Genomic DNA, 4,089 nt, shown 5'->3' on the forward strand with positions numbered 1-4,089 from the left:
ATTGATGTTTTTGAATTATGGTGTTGGAGGAGAATATTGAAAGTGCCATGGGCTGCCAAAAGGACCAACAGGTCGGTGTTAGATGAAGTACAGCCAGAGTGTTCATTGGAGGCCAGGATGACCAAACTTTCTCTCATACTTTGGACATATTGTCAGTAGGTAGCAATTGCTGGAGAAGGATATCATCTTTGGGAAGGTGGAGGGTAAGAGAAAAAAAAGAAGACCCCCCCACGAGATAGATTGTCCAAGTGACAGGATCAATGGACTCAAGCGTGGCAACAATTGTGAGGTTGGCTCAGGACCAGGCAGTATTTCATTATGTTTTCATGGGGTTGCTATGAGTTGCTACCAACTAGATGACACCTAACAACAACAACAACACAAGACTTATCTTGAAGTGCAGTGTTGTCATGATAGGGCAATAATTATATCACATAAACAAATATCAGTAAAACTATTATTCAATTTTATGTACCAAACACAAAGTAAATAACAAAATATTCAAGATTTCTACCAACTTCATCAGTCTGAAACTGGTCAAACATGAAATCTACATGAATTGATTGGAATGAAAAATTGGAAATAATAAGTAAGTATCAGTGGGTTTAAAACATGACCAAGGTGATAGAAATGATGCTAGAAATTGCATGATAGCATTTTTTAAGACCATTTATTCACTACAAGTCTATTTTTACAAATCATAGCAATTATATACATAAGCTTCAGCTAAAATGAAATTGAGTACATACATTGGAAGAGATGATGGGAAACCTATATATCATCTGTCAAAATAAGGCCAGCTGTCAACTGTGGAACAGTCCATGAATTGCTCATATGAAAATTCTGGATGAAGTTGAAAACAATTGAAAATAAATCCATGAAAGTCAAAATATGATCAAGACTTCATTTTACTTAGAATCCTGGTATGACACAATAAGAGAATCACTGTATCATAAGGTCAGATTGAACAGCAAAGTCAACAGTTCAAATCCACTAGCCATTACTTGGAAACCCTATGTGGGTTGCTATGAGTTAGAACTGACTTAATGACACTTAACAACAGTAACAGATATCCTACTTAAATTTAGAGATCATCTCAAGACTGGTTTTGTGCATTGAACACTAATGACTGAAGACCTGAGAAATTGTGAGTTGACATCAAGAACATCATGATGAAGAAATCAAAAGGGCATTAAAAAGAAAAGAAAGAAAAAACACAACAAAATGGATGTAGGAATAGACTTTGAAACTTGCTATTCAGCACAAAGAAGTGAAGTGACAAAAAGTAATCATGAATTAGAAGAGTTAGAAATTTTCAAACAGCAGTTCAAGAAGAAAAAGTAAAATATTATAAAAATGTACAAAGAACAGGAGTTAAAGAAATAAAAGGGAAGAACACACTAAGCATTGAGCTGTTATCCACAAGGTCAGCAGTTCAAATAACAGTTCAGTGGAAGAAACAGGTGCTGTAGAATCAGCACTTGATTTCGAACCACATTATAATTGGTTCAAATCCACTAGCTGCTCCTTAGAAATCCTTGACAGAATCGCTATGAGTCAGAACCTACTAGATGGTACTTGACAAAAGCAACAACAAAAGATATAAAGCCTCAAAAACCCTACAAAGGTCATAGGAGTTGGATTCAACTTGTTGGCAGCAACATGAAAAAAATATTGAATGAAACAAAGAACATCAAAAGAAGATAGAAAGAATACGAATCACTGTACCAAAAAGGATTGATCTATGTTCAACCATTTTAGGAAGTAGCATAGGATCAAGAATCCAATGGTATACTAAAGTCCAAGGTATACTGAAGGCATTGGCAAAAAACAAAACAACAACAACAACAACAAAAACAATGCTCTAGGAATTAATTGGAATTAAAAATTGGAAATAATAAGTAAGTATCAGTGGGTTTAAAACATGACCAAGGTGATAGAAATGATGCTAGAAATTGCATGATAGCATTTTTTAAGACCATTTATTCACTACAAGTCTATTTTTACAAATCATAGCAATTATATACATAAGCTTCAGCAAACTGAAGTGTTTCAGCAAACTGACACAGGTTGGTGGAGCTCACTTGTTCATGCAAAGAAATATGGAAAACAACTACCTTTTCAGCTGATTAGAAGAAATCTATAATTGTGCCCATTGCAAAGACAAGTAATCCAACAGGGTGTGTAAACCATTAAACAATATCACTAATGTCCCATGAAAGTAAAATTTTGCTGATGAGAACTAAAAAATGGACAGGATTCAACTTGGATTTAAAAGGGGATGTAGAGTTTACATTTACTCCAGCAATACCTTGCAATTGAGCCTTCCTCTGGAGATAGCTTGTCAGCATGGCCCAACAGTTTGTGAACAGCAGACTCCACCCAGGGAAGGTGGTTGTGTTCATCAAACCCACCAGCCCCTACTGCAGAAAGACCCAAGAGAGACTCTGCCAATTGCCTTTCAAACAATGGCTCTTGGAATTTGTAGACATCACAGTTTCCAATGACACAAAAGCAGTTCAAGATTATCTCCAGCAGCTTACATGAGCTCGAATTTTTATGGGTAATGATTGTACAGGTGGATGCAGTGATCTAATAACTAGGCAAGAAAATGGGGAGCTGTTGAAGAGGCTAATAGATATGGGACCTCTATAATAATTACAGAGTGGACCTCATGATTGGGAGCTGGATGGCCTTGCCAATGACAACAGAACTTCTTGGTGGATAGATCTGATGTTGTTCCTTCCCAACTGCAACAACGGTTTATTTAAAATTCTGAAACACACTAACCAAATGAAGTAGAAGAGGAATATTATTGGACAAAAATGGCTCTTTTCTTTTGGATTAATATTTTTAAATGGATCACCTTACTACCCTTACCCTCCCCCCGACACACCAAAAAAAAAAAAAACAAAAGAGCCAGAATGGTTAATGGTCTTGGGTTTCCTCTGGGTTAACCTTTTAGGTACCAAAATACAAGATTAAGTTATGATTTAGGACTCACTCACCTATCAAAAAGAGTTCTTCCTGAACTGGAATTCCAGGCAAGAAAGAGGCAGGACAGGACTCCAAGGCTTAGACCCACAGAGATAGGAATAGTTTAAATGTTTGAGAACTTATAGCCTGTGGAATTTGGAGCTGAGGCAGGAAATCGTGTACTTTTGGATCTGCCGGCCAAGCACGGAGGCCTGAGGCCACATCCTGCGTGAATCCAGGAGGAGGGACGAAATATGAGCCACAGAGACACAGCAGCGGAGGCTCGCCGCGGGAACCTTGGAAAAGGAAGAGAAAAAAAAAAAAAAAGGTGCACAGTATTCTCTGCCAATTTTGTGTGGGTCTGATTTTATTTTTTTCTTTGGTGTAGGGTAATAGGTGAGCTCATGATTTGCCCACCTACATTCGTCGGTGAATAGAGGTAGGGGCTTAGCCTAGTGGCCACGACCACCCTCACTGCTGGCAGTTTCCTCTGCCAGGAACTCTCACACACTCAGCCCAAGCTGAGACACGTATTTGGTCGGACTTTTTGTACTAGGTTGAGAGCGGTCCTGGTGTAGCTCTGTGGGTTAAGGCGCTGCACCGCCAATAACCCTATATGGAAGACTTGGATGTGCATTCCATTTGGTCATCTTTCTCTCACTGGTTGGAGAGGTGTTCTGGCTTAGTGTGTCGGGTTAAGGTGCCACTGTAAAGCCTTTTGAACTGCAAGGTCGGGAATCGTGGATGTGAGTTCTATATGGTCGGCTTTTTCTCACTGGTTTGAGAGGCTTCCTGGCGTAGTGTGGTGGCTTAAGGTGCCACTGTAAAGCCTTTTGAACTTCAAGGTCAGTGGTTCAAGCTAACCAGCTGCTCCATGGAAACCTATACGGGAGATGCCGATACACAGATTATTTGGTCGGCTTTTTCTCACTGGTTTGAACGGTGCCCCGGCGTAGTGCTGTGGGTTCAGGCACCACTGCAAAGCCTTTCGAACTGCAAGGTTGTGGTTCAAGCTAACCAGCCACTCCACGGAAACCCTATACAGGGGACATGGATGTGTGTCCTATTTGGCTTTTTTTTTTTCTTTTTTCTTTTTTTCTTCTACACTGGTTT

The 4,089-nt window shown here is 39.3% G+C and overlaps 1 pseudogene; it reads left to right on the forward strand.

The window, feature by feature from the left end:
* The first annotated feature begins 2,349 nt into the window (after nt 1-2,349).
* On the forward strand, nt 2,350-2,655 carry LOC102832466 (annotated as a pseudogene).
* The last annotated feature ends 1,434 nt before the right edge of the window (nt 2,656-4,089 follow it).

The sequence above is a fragment of the Chrysochloris asiatica genome, unplaced genomic scaffold, assembly GCF_000296735.1.
Source record: "Chrysochloris asiatica unplaced genomic scaffold, ChrAsi1.0 scaffold00303, whole genome shotgun sequence".
NCBI classification, from domain to species: Eukaryota; Metazoa; Chordata; class Mammalia; order Afrosoricida; family Chrysochloridae; genus Chrysochloris; species Chrysochloris asiatica.